The sequence below is a fragment of the Calypte anna genome, chromosome 1, assembly GCF_003957555.1.
Source record: "Calypte anna isolate BGI_N300 chromosome 1, bCalAnn1_v1.p, whole genome shotgun sequence".
Classification (NCBI taxonomy): domain Eukaryota; kingdom Metazoa; phylum Chordata; class Aves; order Apodiformes; family Trochilidae; genus Calypte; species Calypte anna.
The window spans coordinates 47043817-47071310 of NC_044244.1; the positions used below are offsets into that span (position 1 = coordinate 47043817).

The following is a 27494-nucleotide window of genomic DNA, read 5'->3' on the forward strand; positions in this document are numbered from 1 at the left end:
GAGAGAAATCTGAGCATTCTGAGTATTTTCATTGCATGTGGTGTGGCTGCTGATGCTCCCATGCCCTGCTCTGCAGGCAAAGGATCAGTGTCATGACTGAGAGCCACGTTGCTTGCTGAGTGTTGACAGCTTGTCATTACAGACAGCGCTTTTTCCTCCTGTCTTGTAGTTGCAATGATTTAGAAATTATTATAATCTCTTTCTTCAAATGACTTGGGAAAGAGTTGGTGTTTGCTCTTCCCAGATTCAGGGAACTTTGCTTTTCATTTGTGCTGAGTTTACAATTATTTTACTGTCTCAGTTGAGTTTTCCTAATGTATCGAAAATCATTAAGCTCCTGTGGACTGTAAGAAGATGTGAAGAAATGAAGTGGTGAGGGGAGAAGAAGGAAGACATGGTAGTTAAATACTAAATTGGGGTTTTCTTGGTCTTAGGTGGGGTGTTTATTTTACTGTTTCTGGTACGTAGGGTGTGGGGAAGGTGAGGTGATGATGCATATGTGTAATAGAGTATGGCACTTGCTCAGCCATGGGGCAAGAAAGAATTGCACATCAGCCTGTTCTTCTCTGCCCTTTTAACCGGGACCGTAGATGAATTTTCTGCTTAATGCACAAGTATTGCCATTCTCTGGACTGGGTGTGCACACTGGGCTGCTGAAAATTAAACTGGTAAATGAGATCCAGTGACATAAAACCAAACCCGAGCAAACAAAGCCCCCCGAAGGGTGCAGGCGGAGAGCACCCTTCATCCTCTGTCATGAGAGTAACAGGGCTGTTGAATTGGCTTCCACCTTTGTTTTGAGAGGTTGCTGTGGTGATGAATAACCTTTGCAGAGGGTGTGTGAGCAGGAGTGCACGTGTGCCTTGTTTTGTGCATATAAAACAATGCTGCTGAGCACACAGCTTCTCACTGCTGCATCAGAGCATATATCCTGGCAATGGTCAGCTGCTCCCCAAATTTAATGAGCAGCTTTTTTCCATTGCATGGAAGGGGAGTTGCAAAGTAGCTGATACGCTTTATTTACGTAAGCTTATGACACTGAGCTTTATCTCATTACCTCAGCTTGAGGAAGGATATCAAGTAGGGAAATAGCCCCCAGAAGAGAGGAGAGAAGGGCTATTATCTGAGAGGACTTTTTTTTTTCTGCTGCAAAGTTAACATTTTATAGAATGAGAGAGGGAAAAAAAAAGGCAACCTTCTGTGGATTAGTATTGGTTTTTTTTACCCTCAATTTATCAATAAACATTACAACAAAATATTATTACATGTACCATGGCTCAAAGTAGGTTTATTATTTATTTTAAGATATGAAAAACTGATATAACAACTGTATTTTGGTACAAAAGCATGTCAATAATAGAACACAAACCACTTCTCCATCCATAACTTGTAGGAAGAGATGATCCAGTGGCCATGACAATTACAGTGAAGCTAAGATGTCTACTCTTGCTGTGCAATTCCTGAATTAAAAGAAAAGGTGTGAGTTAGTTCTGTGTCAGCTCCCCATCCCTTCGGTGGGAATTACTGTGCTTGGAAGTTTCATTTGGAAAGGCTCTCTTGGAAGGTTGTCTTTTCAAATGCAGCTGTAGTGAAAGATCAAAGAGGAAGATGTAAACTTTTAAAAAGCAGTAAGGCCTCTCACAGCATTTAAAGTGAAGGTGTGCAAAGGCAGGGCTCACCTCCCCGTTGTGCAACTGATGGGGCTTCTTGCTCAGCAAAAGCAGTTGGGGAAATAACCTCCTCTCCCTCCAGCAGTTTTCTGAAGCATGTCACCTGGAAGTTTTCACCAGCTCAATTTAAGCATGCTGTCGGCTTGCATATTTAAAATCACCTTCAGTAAGGAGTATTTAATTATGTCTTCTAATACATTACTCAAGCTCCCCTCCTGGATTCCTGAGAATCTGGAGAATGCTGCTATTTGAGTGGAGCCAGCATTTATAGGAATAAATTAATAGCAGGACCATAGCTGTGCTCTTTTTACAACTGACACGTCCTCCAAGTCTAACACCGCACCTCCTGTACTTCTTCAAATTCATTTGTTCCGTTTCAGTTCAGTCCTTTGAAATGTTTGGTGATGAATGAGTTCACTTTACAAGCCGGTGATCAGCAGCAGCTGCTCACAGTCATGCTTTAAATGGAACCCATCTGCCAGCAGATTGTTCTGAGTGTGAGTTTCACATTGTCAGGAGACCTGATTACACCGGGGCAGTATCTGGGTCCTGTGTGCCAAAAATCAAAAAAAATCAAAACAAAGTCCATATTTGGATGGACTGTGGGATACCCTTGCAGTTTCATCTGTAGAGCTGTGATTTAGCCTTCTGAGAGGAGAGCCAAGAGGATGCAAGCAGTACTTCTGCACTGACTTGCAAATAGGTGTTCAGGTGTCAGCTGAAATTAGGATTCTAGAATGCAACATAACCTTGAAGTGATTAAGAAATGGGTTTAGGCAGATCACAACCATACTTGGAGCCAAGTAATCAAGTGGTGGTAAGCTCAGTAGAATACGCAATGATTATTGTTTGGTTTTTAATCCTGACCATTTGATGAACCTCGTCACCATCACTTTACATTTTTTAATTGTATATTTTCTTCAGAGGATGACCTTGAGAGGAAAAGACATCACTTATTCAAATCCTCAAAGGGAGACAAGACATTTTTTTGGCCCAGTATATGTAAATTATTTCTTATTTTCAGTTGTAATTAGAGGAGGACAAAATGTGTCTGCTGAGGCTGTTTTGCCATTTGCATTTAAGGCAATGTTGGAGAGCAACAAATGGTCATTTGCTGATTGGATTAATATTTGGCATAATTTTATGTTAAGTTTTGGTCTTTAGTAATGTTCTCAGTTGTTTCTCAGCCTGCAGCTCATTGGTCTTATCCACAGGTAACTTCTTGTGTTTTCCTTCTCCCCTGTTAGCTCATTAAGATTTTTGGGACGACTGGGCTTGTGCTGGGGTGTATGTATAGCTCCATGGAAAAGCATTTCTTACCAGCAGAAGTGTAATTACAGTACTGCATGTTTACCCCAGGATGTAATTTTCATTATATCATTTCACTTTAGGAAAGAAAATGTTCCTTGCAGGAGGAGTACAGTGGCACAGCCTCCTTTGCTGCTGCAAAACTCTTATTTTTGTAGTAGGAGGGCTGCATTTTATTTTTAGGCTTGGTTGTGGTCTCCAACTGCAGAGACTGCCCTTTGGTGGTGGTCAGATAAATGTTGCTTGGGCAGCCCACATTGCCCTCAGCAGTGGGAGACCTCATGTAGTGTTTCTCTGCTTTGAGTTCCTCCTTCTCACTTTTGGTGTTGCATTCTCCATGCATTGCTGCCAAAGAGTGCCAGACTGGCTTTGTGAGCTTTTATTTTATGTCAGTGTCTTGCAAATAAAGTGTGGGTTGGCATGTGGTGAGAGAAGTCTCTCCTTTACAAAATAAAAGCAGCATTGTGTATCTCAGAGCTTGTTACTGCTCTGTACCTGATAAATACAGATGACTTTTTTTTTTTTTTTTTTTTTTTTTTTTTTGCATTGGAGACTCATTAACGTGTTCCACATGGAGATGGTGAGAAATGCACGTTGAGTGAAGAGGCTGATTGATGTTGGCTTGTGTTACGAAAATATGGCTGACAGAAGGAGTCAAAACATGTTCTTTTTTTTTCTTTAGGGTGTATTGTTTTTCCTGCATATGTTTAATCAGGGAACTTAACAGGGGAATACCATTGCTTAATAGCTGGCAGTATCTTGTTATCTTCCTTTAAAATACTTAATAGAGTTAAAATAAGGTCTGGCACTCGTTTGAACGCCCACTTGGGACTTTGGATTATAAACATGTGGTATCTGTAAATCAGCTGCAGACACAGAGTAAGTATTCAGTCCTGAATCATTTAATCTAACAAGCAGTAAAAGCTGCACACCAGTAAGCACGTGAAAAAACCTTGTGCTGCAGACCTACAGATGACTGTGTCCCCCCTTACTGGGAGCTCCTGCATCTGAAAACTGATGGGTTCTGAGTTCAGCTTTTCAGGCTTCAGAAGTTAGGCCTGAAGGGGAGGGATTTGGCACGATGGTAAAGAGGAAAACTTTTTTTTTTCCCTTCCCATGTGCACAAATGGAGCCAAACATGGAGAGCACACAAAAAGGGCATCCCACATCAGGAGGAGCTGGGTGATGTGGCATCTCTGAAGAAGCTCAGGAGGTGTCACCAGTCTGCTTGGCTCCTGCCTCCTTCTCCAAGCTGAGTGTGAAGAGGCAGGACATGCCAGGCCCACTACTCTGTGGATATTTGAAGAGGCAGAATTGATACGTAAGAGGATTATAAATTAAATTGTCAATACTTTGTCTGAACTGTACCGATCATTAAGGATGAAATGATTAATTTTTAAACCAAGGTTCTTTTCCTTTGGATTTTACACTGTTTTAAGAGATCAGGGTTTTGCCACTATGGTGTGATTTAAGCAGAAAAGCTGAATGATGTCTGGGTACTCTGCATCTTTACTTTCTCACTTGAAACTAGAGGAATAATACACTTTTGGCAATATCTATGACTGAATACAGATTTAATGTTATGTCACCAAGATAATTCATAGCATGAGCAGTATGCTTAGTGCCATGTAATATTCCAAGTTGGGTTTTTTTTTCAGTTTGTTATTTTCACAAGTAGTTGTGAGTAACATTCTAGCTGGTCTAATTTTTATCAGCTGTGAAATGATATCTTGTTCCTGGAAATGCAGAGCTGTGAATGGGGTTAGCAGTGCCTACCACAGAGTTCTGTAATCTGTTACTTGCTGCAATTCCTGGTGAAGGAGTGAAACTATAGTGGTTGAGCCTGTAGGGATGTGATAGACAGCAGAACATTTCAAAATTGCTAACACCTCGATTTTCATGTAATACCTCTTAGCATGGTCTAATCCTATGTCAGCATTGTTACAGTCCCTCAGTTAAAGTTGTAGCCATCATAACCGAAGCTGAAATATTATTTGCTATCATTTGGAGATGGCAAATTCTATCACTTTGGTTACTTATTTAGAAATTGAATGTGAAAAATATGTTGACATAGAGAAAATGTAAAACCATGAGGATGTTTACTATGATCTATTGTTGCCAATATCCTTACCTAACAGATTTTTTTCTTAATGCAGCCTAGGTTATAAGTGGAAGAGTTTACTTCTTTTTTTTACAGTCCTTTCAGCAAGTGAAATATGCCCTTCTGTAAGCCAGGCAGAATTTCTTACTGTTCTCTACTGCATCTGGACAGATTTGTTTAGAGGGCTATTTAAAAAGCTGCTCAGGGCTATTTAAAAAGCCACTCTGTGCTATTTATTCACATACAGTATTCCCCCAAAGCACTGTATAGTAGTATACTGTGTAACCAAATAGCATCTGCCATGTAGTAACAATCAGCTAAAGGTTTATTTTTTGCTTTCAAAGTACCAAATTTGTTTTTCTGGATCCAATGTACTTTTGTCTCCGTAATCAAACTCTACTATGAGGAAGTTGTACCGTCTAAAATTCCACTGGGACATAAGAAATATACTTTTTTTCGGTGGCATGGCTGTTGTGGGTATTCAGAGAGACTGCTGCAGATCACCACTTCGCTGAAATCCTCCACAGCCAGCTAAATACTGAGCTGTAGCTGCTCACACTTCTGATGGTGTTTATGTGTTTGTATTTTTAGAGAGACATAAAACCATATGCATATTATTTTCTCTACCTACCATCTGGTTTCTTGTATTTGTGGGCAGTACCTCTTAAGTAACTAGGTAGCTGCCTTGGGCATTATCAGGTTCTTTCCTTTAAAGATTGCACTCCTGTCACAGGAGGTGTTGTGCCACTTGCTGCAGGTGTCTGCACTTGCTCACTAGGAGCCACATGCCAGTCAGAAAGAGAGGCCATGGGTGGCTTGCTCATACTCTGTGATTTCCAAGAAAAGCCACTTTCCTGCTGGCCTAATTTACATTTCACTCCTCAGTTTCCCAGCACTTAGGTGAAGGCAAACCTCCTACACCAGCTTTGTGGCACAGGCTGCCCTGTTTGGACTGGTATGTGGCAAGGCATTGTTCTTATTACCAAACTCCTAATATCCATCTGATTTCATCCCTGTTGGTGTCCTTTCTGCAGGTTAATCAAGAGCTCTTGATAATATAGCGCAGCTCTTACACAGGACATGCAACATGAGCCTGCTGTGACACAGAGCTACATCAGTGTCTGCCTGACACTGCCTGAACAGGATTCTGGGCAAAGAGAGGACTGCTGTGCTACCTTTTTTAGTAGACCTCATTGCTGAGAAATAGGGATCTGATTCAGCTGACAGCTCACATCATATTGATATGTTCCTATCAGTCTGTGTGGAGTGTGGTTATGTGCTCCCCAGACAGCTTCAGGAACCTGTGAATTTTGGTACCCCTCTATTTAAGAGGAAGGTGCAGCTGGTGGCAATTAATAATTCTGTAATAGAAACAAGATGCAGAAAAATAGGCTCTGTATTGCCCATAAGGAAATAAAAATTCCTTCTGTGAAAAGGAATAGTAAAGTTCAGGATACTAGCAAGACATTGATAACACCTTGCTTAGCACCTTGGTAACATTTTACAACATTGAACTGCACCAGTTGAAGGCTTCAGTTTTTAAAGAGGAAGGATATCATTCTTCAGTTTTATTACTGATCCCTCTGCAGGGTGTGGGAGGGACTTTATCAGAAATTCTTAGTGAAGATCATAAAGATCACCTGCTTAAATGAGCAACATTGGTTGCTAACAGATACAAAATATTAAAAGCACATGGATCAAACACGTGGGCCATTATGGCTCTGTAGTACAAAGATGGGCTCTTTTTTTTTTTTTCCTTATTCTTTCTCCCATTGCTTTTCTCATTTAAATAATGATGCTGACTTTTCCTTCATGTGTAAATTAATTTTTCTTATAGTTCTTAAAAATCTTTTCTGTATGCTTAAAAAAAAATTCTTCTAAAGCTGCTAAGCTCTTGTTTGGAGGAGGTCCAAAGAAATTCAGACCAGAACTTTTTCTACTTATTTATTATAGTTATTCATATTCTTAGAAACAAAACAAAGTGGAGGAAAAAAGTTTTTTCTGTTGTGTGACCATTTTGAAGAGCAGTCTCTCATTTTCAACTAGTTCAATGATGAAGGGTTTGTATTATTATTATTTGTATTTGTATTATTATTATTTGGGGAAAAAAATTAGAAAATCTGTGCTGTAGTTGAAGCTATTTATAGTGACACTGCTTATCATTACTCATAAGGATGGGTTTTGGTTTGGTTTTTTTTTTCCCATAGCTTAAACATTTTCAGTTAAATGTTTTTAAAAGTCATTATTGACAGGAAAAGTGCCATTAACCAAGGAGCTGTAAGCCACAGTCCTCTTTCCCTATTTCCTCCCTGCATCTGCAGATGTGTGTTGGGGGGCGAATCCCTCTCTCTCCTATCTCTTCACTGGGCTTATTTCCATTCTTCTCAGGAAAAGCAGCTCTTGTAATTGAACCAGCAAAGTCTTTCACATACTATTTAGAACTTATTTTTGAGATTAGGTTTGCTCTCATAGGTAACTATAAGTGGGATGAGTTACTGAACTCTGCTGTTCTGATGCTCCAGCTTTGATTTGAACATTTGCTCTCTGCTCTGGACTTTTCCTCGAAATTACAGAGGTGAGCTCAGTACTTCTGAAGTGTTTGTAACCAGTCCTTTAGGCTCCTGGCTTGGCACCTAGGACTGGGGGGCTCTGGCAAAGCAAAGCTTTGGGGGGCTGTGTCCTGTCTGACTTTCTGTTGCTTTGGGGATATGCCCAGCCTGTCACTTGGTTCTCTGAATTGTTCCATGCTCAGGTGTTTGGTGCTATGTTTGCTGTTGAAATATCAGAGTGTGACTATGGTTTTGGTAGAAAAAGTGAGGTGAACTTTGTGGTTTACATAGGAAGCCAAAGAGGTGGTATTGAAGTATATTGTGCTCCTGATGCTCACAAAAATTTCTAGAAAGAATTCCTCTGAAAAAGATTTGGTAGGCATTGAATAAGCACAGTTGAAATGTTATGGGATTCTGGCATAATATATTAATGATCTTATGTGCTTGATTTTCATTATCAACAGTGTTTTGCTGCACATGCATTGAGATTTTTCAAATCAGACTAGAAAACATTCTGCAAGCAGCATTTATTTGGCTAGGAATTATTGCTGTCCTCTGTTCTGTTTTGAAAAATGTAGATTTTTTTTTTTTTCCAGTTGCATGCTTAGCAAATATCAAGAAGTAAGCAAGCTTACCTTTTGTTTGACCTTGCTTATAGGGGCTTTGAAAACACTGCAATAACTCTCTAGAAGTTTACCTTGTAAAGTACAAAGTACAGTAATTTGGTGTTGATACTAAATTAATGACTCATTCATTTAAGTGGGTAAGTTGTACTTAGATTCTTTCCTTCCATTTTCCAATGGTATTCACTGTTGTAAAATTATCACACTGTGTGTGGACGTTGCACAGAAACAAAGTAAACATTTTCTATATAAATAGAGGAATTCCTGGTTAATACCCTCTCACAACTCAGTGAGGAACTACATACAATACCTAAGTCATAAAGAAGATGACACCTCTATGCTGATAGTCAAGGTTATTTGTCATCTTGAGTTTCAGGACTGCCTGATTGTGTCTTAAAATATAGAATCATAGAATTGGCTGGGTTGGAAGGGACCTCAGAGATCATCGAGTCCAACCCTTGAACCATCATTGCGGTTGTTACACTATGGCACTGAGTGCCACATCCAGTCTCTTTTTAAATATCTCCAGGGAAGGAGAATCCACTGCTTCAATGGGCAGCCCATTCCAATGCTTGATCACTCTCTCCGTAAAGAAGTTCTTTCTAATATCCAACCTAAACTTCCCCTGGCACAACTTAAGACCATGCCCTCTTGTCTTGTTGAAAGTCGTCTGGGAAAAGAGCCCAACACCCCCCTGGCTCCAACCTCCTTTCAGGGAGTTGTAGAGAGTGATGAGGTCTCCCCTGAGCCGCCTCTTCTTAGGCTGAACAGCCCCAGCTCCCTCAGCCTCTCTTCATAGGGTCTGTGCTCGAAATATTTATTTTTAAAGTTGGGGCTTTGAAAGTTACTAACTGTGAATGAATTTGTTATTTGAGGATTTTAATGGCTTCAATTGTCATCTGTCAAAGTATATAACCAAATTAGTGTGTGCTGTACAATGCTGATAAATCTTCAGCTGTTGGCCATCTGACCATTTATAGCTTATTAGCAGTGAAACTTCTTATAAAAAGATCACTTCTGTGAGAACTTAAAACATTAATATTAGTTAGACTTTGTAGATCTTCGTTGTCTGATTCCTCTGAGATTATGAAAATATGATGAACCTAGCAACATTAGGCTTTATTTGAAGTTATTTTCCTGACACAAAATGCTACCATGTTTGCATTTTTGTTGATAAAATTGTTTTCAGCTTAGTTTGATCTTAGCTGTAAATACACAGTCTTAATCCTAAGGATTTCCTTCCTAAGGGTTAGGATTTTGCCCCTGAAGTAATGAAGCATGTATTTCTAACAACTTTCAGTATATAGTAAAGCAGATGCTGCAGTAAAAGGCTTGGTTTAGTTTTTGTACTGAAGGAGAGAACTTGGCTGAAATCTGATCTTTATTTATTTTTACTCATGGATATATCATTTATAATCAATCTAAAATTGTTTTTTAATAGACAGTTGCTTGTTTCAAGTACTGTACTGAAATAAAATAATATTTCCATACTAAAGTTTACCTAGAATTGTTATAACCATTGAGACCTTCAGTGCCATCTCTACAACATTCCTGGTTGTAGAGGTTGGGAAAAGGGGTCCCTGGGATATGAATTAGTGAGTGTCCATAGTGAATCCAGTAGAGGGGGGAGAATATGACACATCTTCCTTAAGGAATTATTTTCTTTACACAAGATAACCTCTTGAAGGACTGACCTGTGCAAGTGGGGCTGGGACATCTCCAAGGTGGCACTCTTAATGACTGCACTTTCTCTGAGCTGTGCCCATGGCACATGTGACACTTGCAGGAGCAACTTTGGTTTCAGCTCAGAGCAAATATTGTACTGAGCAGGAAGCAGGAACATAGCCTTTTCTCTAAGGTCTTTTCTGTTAGCCTAGCAGATTATTCAAATGTTTTCCCATTGGCTTAGTGCAGTCACTGCTTTCAGCTGCAACCTTTAAATAGGGCTTAAGTCTGTCAATAGATACTGAAGATAGCTGTGAGTTTGGGAGGAAGGAAGGGGAGCTCTTCATAAGAGGTGATGTGGAGACACAGACCCTGGCCCTACTGGGACTGGGGAAGGAGGGAGATAAAACTACATTCCCTTTGGAAAGGAGCATATTGTTATATTATATGAATGGGAGATTATGAGCTGTGCCTGTGGGTTGGGGTGGGGTGCCTGTGGGTCCCTCTCTGTGCTGGTGTTGTTTCCCTCTTGTCAGTGTCTGTGGGTGTAGGTGCACTCATGGCAGAATGAAAATCCTACGTGAGGCACTGGGAAATGAAGCATGAAGTAGAACTTTTCCTGTAGAAAATTTAAGGGGAAAAAAATATACCCTAAGTACCCTCCCCCTTTCCTCCTCAATCCAAGAAGTGCAGGAAGAATAAGTCACGTTCCTGGTATGAGGTAGAGTCTTTCAACCCAAGACTCCAGGTACTTTTTGCTCTTTCAGTGGATATTGGTAAATAGTTGTTACTCATGTGAATAATGCCTAGAGACCTGCATGTTGGTTTTCATTGTACTCTGTCAAGTGACAAAGCTGACTTTGAGACCAAGAATTTCTTGGAAGCTTAATTGCCAGTCTTGTCAATCTTTAACTTCTACTGTACTTCACCCATCATTACAGCAGTGGTCAGAAAACACCCTTTGCCAGCTGCTATCTGTGTGGGTAATTTGAGCTGTGGAAAAAATCCTGCCTCATTTCTCTGATGTTCTTTAAAGCATGTAACACCAGTGCGTTTTGAACCTACTCAGGCTTCCTCCATCTTCTGCAGCTGTCTGGGGTGGCCAGCGAGTGAGGGTATCCTGCTCCTCAGGACTGAGACCCTCCTGTCAGAGCTTCAGGAAGGTGGTGAGTCGGGGCACCCACCTGTCTGTCCAGGTCCCTCTGTAAAGCCTTTCTACCATCCAGCAGATTGACACTCCCTCCCACCTTGATGTCATCCGAGAACTTACTGAGGGTTCTGGGAACACCTGCCCATCCCATTGAAGCAAGGAAGGAGCTTCTGGTCTCAGAGCAGGAAATAAATTTAAGTGGACCCAGGGACATTTGTTCTCAATGTACCAGTTGTTGCTTATATTTCTCCAGTAAACTTTCTTTCCCCTCTGCCCCTAACTGGAAGTAGTTAAATGAAAGTGCTTATCAATAGGTTCTTGAGCAATATGAAAAGCCTAAGTCCAAGGTAACTTAGGACACCTTGTTCAGCCATTATTTTTTTGTATTCTAGCAACAGGAATTCCTTCCAGGATGTATGAAATACTTTGGACTCTGTTATCGTTGGTTATGGCTGGTTCACCTCTCTGTCATCATGCTATCTTTGGCACAGTCATTTTAATGATACAAAAGTTGAAAATCATGTTTTGGTTTTAAATTCCCTAACAGAACTGAATGTTCAGGGTTGTCCTTTATCCTATATCCTTTACTGTTGGCACTGGAAGAAACATGGGGGCTAATTTGATAAAGCCACAAACAATTGCTTTCTTCTCAGGCAACTAAATTGCTGAAGAAGGCAGCAGGAAACATTGCCACCAGATAGGAGAAAAATCATACTTGAGTTTTGAGGAGTGGTAGATAAGGTTCAATAGCTGCATGATCGAGGAATCCACAGACTGCGGATTCAAGAGGCCCTTTGTGCTCTGTGGTTGTTGTCACAGGGCAGTGACTCAGGGGTGTAAATGTTGGGCCCCACCCATGTTGTCTCCAGCTTTGGTCATGATGGGGATGAAGAGAGGAGCAAGCTGAGTGCCAGGCTGTTTGCTTAGAGAGGAGGGACTGTATGGAGGTGGGACAGAGGGATGCTCCCAAGTGCCAGGGAGTACTCATTTTTGTAGGTGGGAAAGGTGGCACTTGGGGCAGGAACTGCTTGCCATCTGCAATTAGCCCATGGGAAATTAGTGGAGCCATACTGAACTGAACTGCTTTATTACTCCATTGTCTTTGTATCAGCCCTTTTAATTGCACTAAATTTTAATATTATTGTTATTATTGGTGATATATTTTTTTTTCTCCAAGATCCTGCCTCTTGACCAGTTTGGCTTCTCAGTTAGTTTGCTAGAAGCAGTCATTGCATCCTTCAGATGTCAGTGTGCTGTTGGATATTATCATTTGACCTTCCAAATTAGTCATCTAATTAAGGAGTGGGTTAACCACACAGTCTATGTTTGACCAAATTGCTCAGAAATAACTTTGTGACTACTAATGATGCTAAATAGAGACTACTTGAAGTCCTGGTGCTTGCAGTGGCTGCAATATCTTTTTCCCCTCCTATGTTCAGCTAGTCCAGGCAGTGAACACTGATTCAGCAGCAGTGTGGGATTTTTTTGCTCAAACTGCTTATATTCAAAACCTGGGTCAAACTACACAGAGATTTGAAAAAATACATTCATTTCATAGTCTGCTTTAAAGACTTGGTTTTTTTTTTTTACAGTTCATGTGACATTAAAAAAAAATATTGCTGTAGATTGATGTGTCTTCAGGATATCCTATACTGGCAATGTTTTAAAGATATGAATTCTGCTTTCCACTTCAGGTTAAATCTGCTGTAGCTTATTATAACATCATTTTTATTTCAAAATTTGTAATTTGGCCTGGATGTCCTCCAAAATTTGGGGGGCAGAAATTGCACTTAGTCACCTTACCCTGGTATTTTAACTTTTGGTTTATTTCTCTGAGTTTGGTACATTTAATGTCGGTACTTTGGTATTTTACTATACAATATTTATTTTAAATAGTTTAGAAGAGTCTTAATATTTTAACAGATCTGTAAATGTCTTAAATTGCAAACAACCCTACCTGATGTTTGAGAGGATTTTTAGAATTTTTAAATGTATTTTTAAAATGCCCTGAATCCATAAGAGCAGTGTGCTGTGCATATTGAGTCACGTCAAGGGATTCCCAGGTGCAGCCCCCCCTGTGTCTGAGTGCATTTTAAGATGAATTTGTGGCACCAGTTCTGCATAGGTTACAGCAGGTCAGGGAGTGGTGATTGCTTCAGATGCAACACTGATGGCTGCCCTACTTCTGGATTTATTCTATCCCTCAATTTCCTTCTCTGCCATACACAACCTCCCTCTCATCCTTTCCTGAAAAAGATCATGTCAGCTCTGTATTTTCAAAAAATTCTGTATCTTTCTTTAGTGCAAAAGAGGAATACTACTTATAGTTTGTCAGACTGAACTGAAACAAAGTTACTTTTTACAGTAACTGTTTTTTATTTTTCTGCTTTAGAAAGAGAGCTTAGATTGATCTTGGTGTGTGTATTTGTTTACTGTGCCCTGCTCAAGTTCATACTGAGCCTTCAAAGACAAGCAGTGAATGAGAGCTAAGGGGATGCTTTCAATTAGCTTAATAGTAATTGTGGACCTGAATACATGGAAAAACTACATGCTGTTCTTTTTTGTTTCCTTCTTTTTATTTTCTTTATTTTCTTCCTCTCTTTCTAAAAGCTGACTTTTTCCAAAGTTCTTGTTACCACGCTTTTGTGTTCTGAGATTTATATTGGTGTGTAGCACTGAAGAATGATTGTTTCCAACTCATGAAGTTTGAATTCCTTTCAGTAAGTGATTGAAGAGAGAAGCAGAAAAAGCTGGATTTAAGAGTTTGATGTAATTTTAATTTTTAATTTTTTTTTTTCAATTATAAAACACTGAGAAAGAAAGGCTTTGGATAATAGCAACTCTGCGTCTGAGAGATATTAATATTCTTCTGAAGATGCTTTGGCATGGGTGTACAGTAAGGATGCCAGTCCATATTTTGCTTCCTCATGAGAAGCATTTTTGTTTCAAACTTGTTTTGCTTCTAAAGATTAAAAATGCCCTTCTAGAACCAAAATACACAAGTCATTAGGATTCATCAGGGTGTCAATGTTTAGGGACTCACCAAGAGCAAATGAAGTATGATTTTAGCATCTGAATGTGGTTTTATAGTTATCTAGCTTCTCTGACTATTATTTAATTTCTTCTTTTATTAAAGGTCTGTACTTTGTATTAATTTCTATTTCAAAGTATATCACTCTAATATGATTTCTGATTTATTTGTATTTAAATGTGACACTAATTTGCAATACACAGCAAACACACAGATTAATTTACAGTATACTGCTTGGATTTTGTAGAGATTAATTAATAGCCATTCAAAATGGGGTAGTTATGGTACACATGGTGCTGCCATGCATTTGTTCCTGCTTAGTCCTTAAAAATTCTATCTTGTCAAAGGAATCAGCTGTTTCAGCTCTGCCATCAGCAACTTCTATCTGCCCAGGTTTTTAGGAATCCAGGCTAAATAAAGGGCCTTGTGAAGGTCTGACTTGTAGCAGCCTTTCCAGGACTGGGATTGACTAGACTTCAACCTTAATAGGTTTTTGTTTTAAATATTTTTTATATTCATCAATGTATTGGTTTTCCGGTTACCTGTTCTCTTTGCAGGAAAGAGAAAAACAGGGAAAACAAGGTATGCAGATTTAACTTGCAGTGAAATAGGTATGGAATTACTAAAGCTAAAAGCACCCTATCTCAGAGCAATTCCTTTTTTTCCTCCTGTCTCGTGGTTTGTGGTTTGTTTTTGTTTGTTTTTTTTTTCTCCCCATCTTTGTTTGTAAAAAGAAATAGAAGTTCTGTCTTCTCTTTAGGAGAGACCTTTCAGCACCATATCAAAGTGCAGGAGGATGTTAATCACTTACATGTTTTAAGTTGGGAGAACCAAGTCAGTCCAGTTACTGACTTTTGTGATCAGTCAAGGAGATTAACACTTAGAACTGCAACTGGGTATTTTGTTTCTGGTCTTATCTAAATCAGAAGGGAGAGAAAATTATTCTACGTTGGTAACAGCTTTAATACACAGATGTGAATGTTTTAGTAACCATCATGTCATATAAATCCCAGGTACCTGTCCAACCATCAGGGTCAGCCTAGGAAAAAATATTGTTATTCATTTTTCTACCTGAGTTGTTACTGTCTGCTAAAATCTGTTTGCAACTGAGCTTAAGTGTATTTTAAGTCTGCTTGAACTAACAAATGTTTGAAAAATCCAGGATTATTACACTGGTTATGAAATAGAACACATAGTTTCTCAACTTTTTAAACAGAAATACAAAATGAGGACATGGTAGCAGCAGATGTCTTAAATGGGGAATCTGCCCATTCAGAATTGAAGCTGAGAATCTGTGAGCAGTGATGTGGGGTGGGGCGTCCATTTAGGTTCAGCCATTACTTCAAACCAGTCGCTTTTGTGTAAAGGAATTCAATTTCAAACTTTTTGCTGGAATGTTCTCCTCTTCCAAGATTTGAAATGTGTACATGAAGCCTTTAAAAAAGTAAGCGTATGCTTTTCCCAGAGGAACACAGAAGTGGCTTTGATGTCCATTAGCTGCAGATCTTACACAGTTTTCAAGCGAACTGCATAGTCTGTGTGTCTCTCCTCTCCCTGTCCCTTAGAGAGGGGCTGTGCCTGCTTGGGAGGAGGCATTTAGGAGACTGCCCACTGCAGTGGCTTCAGGATGACAGTGGGTTAGTGGAACTTCAGGAACAAAGGTGGTTTTCAGCAACTTTTGTTTTGGGGTTTTTTTTTCCCTCTACTTCCCTTGGAAAGTATAGGAAAGTACCTAGATTCTTACGGAATAACTGGGTTGAATAGCAAAGGGCTAAGGCTCTGAAGTGTTCAGAGCCCCATAAAGCTCATGCATTTATATGCACAGTCATTTCAGAAAGCAAAAACTGACTGAGGATTGGAAGTGCAGGTGGCAGAACAACTTCTTGAGAGGTGAAATTGAAGGGACTTTTACTGTGTATTTAACACTTTCCTTCATCACCTCGTTCTCCGTTGCAAGGGAGCAGTTGAAGGGGAGAAAAAGATGACAGAGAAAGCTGCTTAGGGAGGTACTACAGAAGAAATTGGCCAGAAGGAAGAATGGGGTATGGAAATCCCATATGCTGATGTCCTTAATGTTTGTTAACACAGTAGTTCAGCTATGTGCTAGCTTTGTATGGTGCTTTGGTCTTTTTTGCTCTGCATTTTTTAAGCGAGCTCTTCTGCAGCAAAGGTTTGACACTTGCTCTCTAGTAAAGTGCCTGCCCAGTAAGAATCCGCCTGCTTCTGCAGCATTATTATTAATAATAATTATTGTTATTATTACAATATTATTATATTAATAGACATCATTATATATCATAATAAGTAATATATACTTTATTATTATTTAATATTATTATTTTTGTTTGATTGCAGAGTTGAAGGTAGATCCCTTCCAAAGGGGGTTGCCAGGCAAATTTACCAAGACAGTATGTGTGTAGCTGTGGGCTGAGATATCAGGCCAGTACAAGCATGAGCATAGCAACATTGGTATAGTGATGCCCAGGGACTGCTGATTTTAGGACTGGATTAAAGTTCTCAGTGCACTGCTGTATGGATGGATGGGCTCATGTGAAAGGTCTTTAATGTGTTTCTTTATTGTACCGTGTGTACGTGACCCAAACTGAGGCCATGCACAACACAAAAGCCAATTGTAGAGTAGGTTGGTTTAGCAGATAGAGAAGTGCCAGCACTTACCAGGTGCTGCCCAGCAAACCATCATTAATTTAAAGGAACATCTCTTGATAAGCTCTGAAAGTTTGCCGCCCTCATCCACTTGAGTCATAAAAGCTGGCAAAATATGCTTCTCAGTAATTCCTTGTGAAACAAAGGAGTGTCAGAGGTAGAAAAGGACATTTTCCCATAGCCAGCCTCACAATTTACTGCTGACTGAAAGTATGTGCTTGCAAGGTTGTGTTAGAGGGAAAGTAAAGCATGGAAAGAAATTATCTACCTCCTGTGGCAAAGGATGTGCTGTACTTTGTGATTTAGGAGGTGTAAAAAAGCCAGATGCAAAGTTTCAGAAAGACAGAGTGTGGCAGCCCAGACTATCAAAGCTCAAGCCAGTGCAAGGCCTCCGAGGACTGAGGATAACCCCAAACCTTCTCTGGAGGGATAGATACAAGTGACTATCCTGTGCTTTAAAAAAGTGGAATAGTGTTTTATTTTGCTTCCATGGCAATTTCTCACCAATACATCAATTTTTAACAAAATATCATCATCTGAATATCATGGCAATAAATTGCTGTAGCTGTGCTGGTATGCAAATGTTTGCAGCATGTATGTATGTGATTGTGAGCTGCATGGGTGGTACCTCTACATATTAACAGAGAGATGTTTAAAAGCAGATTTTTTCCATTAGAATCTAATTAATTCGAATTAGAGGAATACTAGAATGTTCCTCTAATCTTCTCTGGCACCATTTTGAGACTCTTTCAAATACTTCATTGATGCCAGTCATCCTCTCAAATATGGAAGGAATGGAAACCTCTGACTGTCAGTAACATATCAAGTTTTTGATTTATCCTTCGATGGCATGAAGAGAAATGTATCTGACATATCACAAGCATGTATATCAGTACTGCCTGAAATTGAGTGTTTTAATAATGCTTCTTATAGAAGAGATAACACCTACTAAATTCAGTCTTTGTGCCTATTCATTAAGATGAACAATTGAAGGAAAAAAAAAAAAAAAAAAAAAGCCGATGGGACACACAACACTGACTTTTTACTGAGATGTTACTAAAGATGCTGGTGCTTCCAGATGGAGATAGGGCTTATGTTTTATGTGATCTAAGAGGAATAGTTGTCTTTCAGGAGCTCCAAGTCAGATAGTGGAAAGAAAATAAGGGTGATGTATTTTGTCTGTGCATCCTGGGAGGCCCTGGAAACCAGGCCTCTTGTTTACTTGTCTGTTTCTTCTTTCTTATCTATCTGTCTCCAAGACTTCAAAGAGCAGGCACTATGACTAGTTACTTGTTCGAAGTATTGTAAAAATATACTCCAAAATATTTTAAACTCTTGCTTTTAAGCATGTTTTGTCTCCTCACACTTTCTAAGAGTGGTAGCTTGCCAATTTGAATGCTGAGAACTTGCAGGGCCTGTTTTTTTCTAATCACTTACTAACCAGTCCTGTAAAATACACATTAGTCATATTCTGGTAGTATCTTAAGTTAAAATATTTTTTGTCTGATCCATATTCTTCACTGGGATTGTGATCTGGAATTTACCTATAATATGTGTGTGTTATATTTTTATTCTGTGTACAGTACCTGCAGCCCACATATGTGACATTGAGCTTTGGCAGTGAAAATTTCTTGTTAAATCTTTTATACCAATGCACTTGCTTACTGATTTGTTGCACTAATTTTTCCCCTTTGGGATTGATTGCATTTGTAGAATTTTATAAAGAAAAACTGCAGTCCTTGTATCTGGAAAGTGCTTGTTTAAAAGCAGCTTTACGAGGCTGGAATTTCTGTTTGGCTCTGGATTAAACACTTGCCAAGCTTTTAGACTGCCCTCCCTTCCTGAGCATTTTCACATCATAAAGTCTGTGCAGAGTAAAGCATGCTCGGACATTGTCTCCCTGTCCCCTTACTTGTTATTGAGTGGTGCAGCCAGAGCTGTCCAGATATGTAATTGAAAATTAATGACAAACTTAGCTTTATATAGAAGACAATAGTATTCAGTTTGCTGCACAACAATAGCACTGATATCCTGTTTCAAATGAGCATGGAAGTAGTAGAACTTTATTTATCTCACTAGTCAGCAGCAATCGCTCCTGACTGCACACCGGAGGCTGATCTGCTGAGTGCAAAGGTGCTGGTTTTATGTGATTCATCAGACCAGAACTGCTGCCTTTACTCTCAAAGCATTTACTTTATTTATTTTGGAGTTTAGTACTTTTGCAGAAGGAAAGTATAAACCCATATGGGGAGAAAACAGTGCTCAGAAGAAGTGCTTCAAGCCTACTCCCTTTATTTCCTCAATTATTTCGATATTTATCAAATAGGTTTGAAAGAACTTTTTGTTTAAGTCATCTGTATGCCACCCTAGAGATGCTGATAAAATACCTGTGGTAAAATACCTTTTAACCTGCATAAAAAAGCAAGAGTGTAGTATGAGATGGGCATAAGGTTTTCAAATACTTCCTTTATTCCTACCTAGCTTTGCTATGTAGCTTTGGTACATGCAAATTTTATTGACTTTATTTTTATCACTTCTACTGTAGCCAGAACTACAAGAATGCTGGTACTGTTAGGAAGCACATGAGCCCATGCAACTTGGCTGTAAATAACCAATGAATTATGAGGGAAAGAGGAAGTAAAAGGAATTAATTATATTAGAGTAACATTTTGTCTGGGTGCTCTTAAGAAGTTTGAGACTTGGTGTTAATTCCTGAAAAGAGTAATTGCTAGCAGTTTCTAAATAAATCATTGTTTACCAAGAGGGTATGTGTGGGGTCAGAGAGGGTGAAATAGGTTCACGAGTAATTAGGAGAACTGAGCAGATCATGGGCTGATGCAGAGGTTCCCAGGAGGCTGCTGCAGCTACGCTGAGGACTAAGCTTGCAGCCTCTGGGGTGACTTTTCTTTATGTCATTTAATGTATACTCTGTAGCTTCTGCCCCAGCTTTTTATCTTGACTTTGAGACATCCCCTGAGTTGAGGGCAGATGTGGCATACAGGAAACTTTTGCTTAAAAATGAGGTTACTTCTTTTAAGGGTAAAGCAATCAATATAAAGGTAAAGATACCTGTCTGTAAGAAACCAATGCTGAGACCTGACAATCCAAAAATTTGGAAGTCACCACTCTAGGGTATTAAGAAGCTGTCTGAACTCAGTTCTGAACTGTTAACAGCTTTTTTCTTATTCATGGAGGGCAGGATACTGTAAGATGCTGGGAAAGGGTAAAATTAAAAATAAACCAGATTTGCAGACCTGCAAAAGACTGAAGTGATTTATGACATATTGCAAATGACAGGGAAAAGTGAGGGTTATGTGAAGTTAAAAGCAAGCCCTCCCCATCCCTTTTTTTGTTTGTTTGTTTTGTTTTGTTGGGTGTTGTTTTTTGTTTTTTCTTTGGTTTCTTAGGGGGTTTTGTTTGATTGTTTTTCAGGTGGTTTTGAGATTGTTCATGCTATTGCTTCTTTGCCATGCAGAAAGGGGTAGTTGGGAGGGCCTGAAATGTTTGTTGAAACTCCTACATCTTTTTTTAAGCAGCAAGATTTAAATGGTTTCAATAAAGTTGGCTTTGTGTCCAAAATGTGAATTCAGTGCTTAAAAACAAACAGTGAAACAGTGTTTTAGACTATTTCTTCATCTACGCTGCCCTTCTCCCACCACCAAGGTCAGCACAGAGGAAGTGTGAAAGGAAAAATGCTTTCATTTTGCCAGGAACCACTACAGCCACCAAGGGATTTTAAGCAGTGTGTCACTTTAAGCATTATGATTCGTTAAAGGACCTGGAATTTGCTCAGAACATTCTCATTGTTACTGTTGCTGGGGGATAAGAAGTTACTCAATTTTCTAGTATGGTCAAAGTGTGAACATCTTTTGGACATACTTTCTAATGCAGGCTGCTTTCAAGACCATCCTGAGCAACCATTTTCAAGCTTGTTAGGTAACAGAATTTGTTTCTGCATATGGTAATCACAACAAACTGTAGTGTGGGATGGCTGAGCCATTAAATAATGTACAGCCTGTTGCACTTGGCGTAGCTCCTTATTGTAGCCTCAATGTATGTGCCAAGTCCAAAGAGGCAAAGCCAAACATATCAGGGCATTTTGTGGTGCTACAATTCTTATTTACATATATAGTGTACGTGTGTATGTATACATGAATTATGCTCATTTCAAATGATGAGATCAATTTACAGCCTGACAAATTGTCTGTGTTAGTTAGTTTTCATGCTCTGCTCTATGCTAGAGGATGGAGCTGCTTGTAACTCAATCTCTTTCCTCCCCAAGGCCCTTGGTGAGGCCGGGGTTAAGGGGAGTGTACAAACAGCTGCAGCAAGGCTGTTGTGAATGCAGATGTCTTCATGAAGTGGGATCTCCGTGTCACCAGGGACTGTGCAAGCCATACTAAATGGTTTTGCAGGAACCTATCTGTGTGTTAGCCAACTGAGCTGTGCTGCTGTCCTCCAGAGAAATACTCTGTTGACTTTCACCCACAACCTTCCCCCCACCACGCTGTCCGCCTTCCTCTTCTGGGCTCCTGCAGCTTTCTGTCTGTACTATGCTGCTTTTTCATCAGTTTGATTATCCCAAAGCAGGCTTCCTAAAATGCAGTTGAACTGTATTTGAGTCATAGGTCAGCAGCTGTGGTCTTGCCAAGCCCTTTACTTCTGTTCTTGATCCCATTCAGATGTAACAGGATGTAAGCATGGGACCAAAATGAGCCAGTTTATTTTATTGGTGGTCAGAAGGTATTTATTGGTCAGTTACTGAATTTCTGGTGGCTTGAGGAGTCAGTGTGATTATTGCACACAACTCACATATCATATCTCTGTCCAACTTCGAAGTTAGCATTGTTTTGGTCAGCACCGTGGAATTAGATGACCTCCAGAGAACACTCCCAACCTGAATTGTTCTGCAATTTATACTGTGATTTAAACATAGTACAGTTAGGGAGTAGAGGGACAGCCTTGTGCCAGCAAAAACTGGCCAAAGAACTGGTAAACAGCACAGAATTGGGAAACAATAGGTGATTCACAGGCTAAAAGATAGAGGGGAGTTAAGCTTCTATATCTCTTTTGCAACTCTATATGTTTGTGTAGGCTGGTATTCAAAGGAACTTGATAAGCCACTATCTAACTGATGGCTCATCAAAATAAAGGTCTATGTATATATCTGGTAGGAGTTTTGTTTAAAATTCTTACTAACTCTTCTTAAAAGAAAGCTAGCCACAAAGTATTTACTGCTAAGTCTACGCAGGTTTGTGTGTGTAGAATGTGTTGTAACTTTTTGTCACTTCGGACAGTTCATTAACTCGCATTCCTTTATGCTGATTTAAAAATAACTCACTAACAATAGGGTGATCCTATTTATTCACCAGAATAAAGCTTTCTGCGATAATATGTCTTAGTGATGCTTTTATGTATGTTCAGTTTGCAGTTGACTCGTTAATGTTACTGAATCATTGAACTTCCATTCCCCTTATAAGTATGCATTTGTTTTGCTACTGATAGCATCACAGTCTTGCTTGGCTATAACGATGTGTACCCTCCTAATGTGCTTATTCTACAGATGGTGGTTTGTGGTCCTATGTACATTGACTATGAGTGTATAATACAGCATTTTTTTTCCTTGAAGTAGAAGAATCATGCTTGTGGAACTTGAACAGTAAATGCAAATCTGAAATGGTACAAATACCTGCTTGGAAGTCAAATTAACAGGAGGCTTGGAGCATATCTTATACTGATATTCAGCTTTGGTTGCCCAAAACTATCTTTGTTTTCAGAAGGCAGGTACTGAAAACTGTACTCTTTTAGTTTGTACAGTTAATACCTGTATTACAAAGTTACACACACCCAAATCACCTGGATTATTTCTGGATCCTCTTTGCAAATTATCCAAGCCAACTTCAGTCTGGGCAGATTGTGAGGCTGCCGGGCCTAGTGACCCAGGCTGTGCATGCAAGCCATGCCATGGGGAGTCCAGATACTGCCTTGAACTATGCTGCCTTAATTAGTACTAATGTTTATCATTGTTCTCATAATAATTCTATTTTCTTTATTTCTCTTTCAATTTTTTTTTTCTGACCACAAAAGTGAAGTGGGGAGAAATAATATGTTCCGTCGTGAAGGAGGAGAGACCTTTGGAGCTGTGATGGTTAGTGCAGTGAAGGTACAAATAGAGTCACCTGGGATGACATCTAGTCCAAGCCATAGCATATAACCACCAGTTTCAGATTTTCTTGTCTCCAGGGGTTTGTGGCACTTGGTTCTTTCTGCATTGCTAGGTGCACCTCCCAGCTGCAGGCAAGATCCCTGTTCCTCCTGGGGGTCATTTTCTTATTTCAAAAGCTGACACCAGCCAATATTGCTGTGCCTGCTGCCAAGGGTGTTTTTTGTTTTTTTTTTTTTTGAAACCTTTGTATTTGCCTGGATCACAGGGTCCTGTGCTTTTTCTGTTCCTCCCCAATGTGTGCCTGAGCAGAGATGGGAGCTCATGCCTGCTACTCGTACTGCTCCTGCCAATGTCACCTTACAGAATCTCCCCCCCCGTCCTTGTGCCAGCAAAACTCATCCATGCTGGTGCTTTGGGAAAGGATCCTGTCATGGGGCACAGATGTGTGTAACTTGTTGGTTACACAAGTTCACGGGCAGGTTCATGTAGAAGATCCATGCAGTGTTGTCAGGCTCTCTGAAGCCAATGTGTAGTGTGTCCTGTGGGCACAGAGGTTAGCAGGGTGGCTCCAGCTTTCTCCAAACTGGGCTGAAGAGTCAGCTCCTGCTGCTCAGGAAAGCTTTCACTTTCATTGTTCAGAGATTTCCTAGGAGAGCTGCTGGTGTGTTCTGAATAGCTTCTCTCATTTGAGGATTCAGCAGAGAGGCTGACAACTTATGTATTCCTCTTGTTTTGGAACATACCATCCTATTTCGTTTTGGTTTTATTCTCTGTCATTTTTCTCTCTCATAAAGTTTGTCCACTGGTATCACTTAAGGGTGGATGTCTCCTCCTACTCACCTGAGAGCTCTTACTGAATGCTGGTGATTGCACTATAAAAATAGAAACCAGTGATTTATATTCATTCTTGGTAATAAAGGACCTTGGAATCTAGTCTCCCAGGAACTAAACTGTAAATAATTAAGCTTTACCTCTGTGGAACCAGGCCACTTCTGCTTGTAATCTTGTAACAGTTAACTTCCTTTCTCAGAGGCTGTGGTTATGGGAGGTGGTCAAAACAAAAAAATAAACATTAAATGCTAAGCACACCTTTTTTATGTACATAATCTAGTAAGTCCTGAGTAAGGTCAGAAAAATGGAACCCAGCCCTGATATAACTGAAGTTTCAGGTTCAACTTGATCTAACAACTTAAAGTAGCAGCAAGCTCTCAATCTCATTGATTCCTGATTTATACTGAAAATCTGTCAAAACTATGAAGTTTGTGTGTCTGAGTTTTGACTAACCTGATACTAGCAATTGGGAGATCTTTTTCCTTTGTATCCAAAGGGGGTTTGGAGACTTGTGACGGCCCAGTTTTATAAAAGTAGCTGATGAAGATGGAGGATTGTAAACTACTGAAAAGAGTAAATTTCCTTTCTAAAACTTTTGTGGGCTTTTTTTTGCATGGTGATTTTCGTTGTTGTTTTTTTTTTTTTTTTTTTTTTTTAATGTTTGAAGTATTCAAAGAGTGTCAGTCATCTCACCTGATTTAGGCTTTTCAGTCAGGGAAGACTAATATTTTGGGAGTTCTGAGCAGAGCAATCTGTGAACAGCAATATTAAAATTACAGTGTGGGACTTAATCCTAGGAGCATGTTGTGGTGACATAAATTATTTACTGAAGCATTTGGGAGTGAGTGTTAAAGATAACAGAAGTGTCCAGCTGACTGCACTACTGTGCACAGAAATATTACACCATGTTTTTCTTCTGAGAACAATCTTGGTGCATGTGAGTGCTTTGATTCTAATTGAATTGGTATCTTTTTTCAAAGTTAATATGTAAAAAAGGCAAGTGGAAGCTTAGCAACTTGCTGATCCATGGTTCTTTCACCTTCTTTCCCTAAATCTCTCTGGAAATGAAAAAAAAATAAATGGAGAGAGACTGGTTTTCATCTCATAATGCTCTTTTTCTATTAGAGTTTTCTTTTAATTTTTGCTGACAGTTAACTCATCTCATTATTGACTTGTAATCATTATCTATGCTGAATAATTGTTTAAGTGTCCAGACAGCCTCAGACTTAGTACACTGTTATGACTTTACCCCTTGGCATCTCACTTCTAAATAGTTAGTAAATATAATCTACATCATCTAAGAGAGCTTCCAAGAATTTTGGAAAACCTATGGACTTTTTTTCTGCTTTTTAAATTTGATTTTAAATATTGAACTGCTGCTCTGAGTATTGCTTATATTAACGATCTCATGCTGAGAGTCTGTTTTCTATGTGCAACAAGACAGGGATTAAAATTTAACAAGGATTTTTAAAAAGAAAGAAAAATAAAGCAGAAATAAGGTTTTCCCCCAGGCCTTCCCTATGGGCTTGGGAGAGAGCAACACAGGTGACTCTCATTCTTGTGGGATATGGGCAGTAGGCAAAATATATTGTAATGTAGAGGTACAGTTCTCTCTAGATAATTCAAAAACACACAAAAAAACATTACACTGCTTACAGTTTCCTTTGTTAGTCTTATGGCTTGAAATATGTCCCAAATTCCTCAAGTTTTGTGCAGTCTTTCTTGTTCCGCAAATCTGGAGCTATGGATGTTTCTTACTTCTGCAGCACTCTGCTTCTGAGGAGGGGGGTGTCCAAATGCCATTTCTGAGGGACAAACCACCCCAGTTTCAAGCCAACAGTGTGAGTCAGGAGTGAGAGTTTTCTTCCATTCCTTTACTCTGCTTGGACAGCTTTGGAAATCATCTCTGGAAATGTATTTGTAGTCAGTTTGGCATTAATTTTTATATTGCATGTGGCTAGTTTTCTGCATCATGTGTATTATCCTCTTGGATAATATCCCCTTGGAGTACACTAAAACATGAGGAGCAGAGGTACGTTGGATGAGAGCAGCCTAGTATTAGGGAAGTGTAAATTACATGACATCACATTATACATATTTCTGGTTGAAGAGCAAGCCCAAGAGAGTACCTCCACCCTCATTAGAACAGCCTTACTATCTTCTGTAGTAAGGGCAATTTATAGTGGCTAAAAACTTATTTGTTAACCTTTTGAAGTGTCATCTGCCACAGTTTGGTGTGTTAGACTCCATTAGCAAGAATGAAGAGGCTGCACAATATGTGCCCAGAATTTTGAAGGACCACTCACTGGTGCTGGTTTCATGTTCTGGAGTGCTTTGTCCTGCTCGTGACAATCCAGAGCTCTCTGCTTGTGTGCATGAGGACTGCAATGCCACTTTGCTCAAAGTTACAAGGAAAATGGATGCTTAGCATCTTTTCAGCTTCCAGACTGCACCAAGCCTAAGCAAGAGAGTGGGGCCATGCTGTTGGTGATGCGGGTGTGAAGGGAACTGGTTGCAAAGCTTGGGAAGCCAATGCCTGTGCCTCTGTTGCTGACATGAAACCATTCAATGCTGGGGAGTGGAAAGCCCTATGCACTGTGAGATGCAGCCATCTGCCAAGAAATACTAAAACTTGGCAATGGATTTGGGCTACAGGGAAGATGTTAGGACATCAGTTGGGATCTCCCTGTTTGTAGAATATTGGATCCCCTCCCTTCCCCCAAAATATGATTTTCTAGTATTGTGCTTGCAGAACCATCCAAATATTCTGGGGACTTTTTCTGAACCAAGCTGTACATGTTCTTTACTGGGAAAAGAGACAGTGGGGGAGATGGGGGCAAGGGGACTTGATCTTTCAGAAAAGATAAAGGGTTTTGAGGCTCTTGCCCACAGATGCCCTTATTTGAGCCTAAAATAGTGTGATCTGTCTCCCTATCCGTGGATAATTAGTTCTCTGTATTTTTACAAAATGAGCATAGTTTTTAGCAATTCTGAAGGCTGACAGCTGAAGCCCTGTGCACTTTTCCTCTTGCTTGATGTAAGAATACAAACTGAGGATTCCCCCTAAGGTAGAAGAAAAACTCCTGGGTGGAAGGAGTGCTGTGCAAGTGTGGCAGGGGTGTGTGGTCAGGAGGGGAAGGGCAGCATAGTTATGCTTTCAGCACTACATTTCTGCTAGCAGAAGGATTTTCTTGTATCTGAACTGCACTTTTTTTTTTCCTTTGGGTGTAAGATTTTCAGGAGGTGCTGCTCCTGCAGTAAAACCAGAAAGCTCATCTCAGGAGAAGAGTCTTGGAGCAGGGAAAGGGTTGAATCTAGTGGCCTTTTCACTTTATTATTTCTGTAATACTTGACCTCACTAGTCTGGCTTTTTTTCTAACTTCATTTTGAGAAAATAGGTGCATATATCTCCTGCTAACATCACCTGAGGGGCTGGCACTGGCTGAGATTTACATGTGCTCAGAAGTATTGAGTCACAAAAGCTGAGTAATGGCAAAGGAAGAAAATTTTTTTTTTTTTGCATATCTATTTTGCTTAAATGTCACCTTCAGTTATCTGGACTCCAGCCATGCTGTTTTGCCTTCAAGACAGGGCACGAAGGTACTTGGCTTGGCCAGCTTGCCTAAATATTAACTGTGCCAACACCTTTGACTAGGAGTATTGACCTTGTTCTGCATGGGCAGTGGATGACTTGCTGACCCATCTATTTCCACCACATAATAATAATGCAACATCC

At 39.7% G+C, this 27494-nt stretch overlaps 1 protein-coding gene across 7 annotated transcripts in view; it reads left to right on the plus strand.

The window, feature by feature from the left end:
• Positions 1–27494, plus strand: part of EPS8 (epidermal growth factor receptor pathway substrate 8) — a 128958-nt gene that overhangs the window by 35082 nt on the left and 66382 nt on the right. The window contains exon 1 of one of the 7 annotated variants that reach the window (XM_030464616.1): positions 11023–11082. The exons of the other annotated variants lie outside the window; for them this stretch is intronic. The gene's annotated coding sequence lies outside the window, so the exon portion shown is untranslated. Of the gene's footprint in view, positions 1–11022; positions 11083–27494 lie in introns of those variants that run through there. 7 annotated transcript variants of the gene reach the window in all.